Raw genomic sequence first — 503 nt, 5'->3', positions numbered from 1 at the left:
CTGTGTGTTCACTTTCTCTGCTGTGTTCTGTCCTTAACACAGACAGACATTTCTTTCACCCAGCCATCCAAATTAAAAGCATAAGAAAAAAAGAAAACACAAGTACCTTAATGAAGTCTGTTCTGCTTACACCAACACACAGTCATTATGAGAATATATGGAAGTTCAAATTTACTGATTATGGATCTGACATTGTGTCCTACCTTACCTTGTTTTGATAGTGACATAAAATATATACAATCTATCTTCTTTCCTAAGGATTTTTCTGATTCTCCACCCCCCCACCCCCCCGGAGCAAGATTAAGGGATCTCTTTGGAAAGGAAAGAAACAAGTCCTATCTGCTGGATGACTAACCTTTCAGAATTTTCATAATGCTGCATAAAATGAATTATATTTCCTGGGCTGCATCAAAAGAAGCATGACCAGCAGGTCAAAGAAGGTGATCCTGCCCCTCTACTCTGCTCTTGTGAGACCTCACTTGGAGTATTGTGTCCAGTTCTGG

General features: G+C 39.8%; 1 protein-coding gene across 1 annotated transcript in view; it reads right to left on the bottom strand.

Moving 5' to 3' along the window:
• The window catches only part of COL19A1 (collagen, type XIX, alpha 1), a gene marked incomplete at its 5' end in the record, with an annotated part of 100,014 nt that overhangs the window by 42,216 nt on the left and 57,295 nt on the right, over positions 1-503 (bottom strand). The gene's annotated exons all lie outside the window — the stretch shown is intronic.

The sequence above is a fragment of the Nestor notabilis genome, unplaced genomic scaffold (assembly GCF_000696875.1).
Source record: "Nestor notabilis isolate BGI_N333 unplaced genomic scaffold, ASM69687v1 scaffold1284, whole genome shotgun sequence".
Taxonomy (NCBI): Eukaryota; Metazoa; Chordata; class Aves; order Psittaciformes; family Psittacidae; genus Nestor; species Nestor notabilis.
Note: the sequence above shows the minus strand (reverse complement) of the source record. Positions and strands in the feature narration are given on the sequence as shown.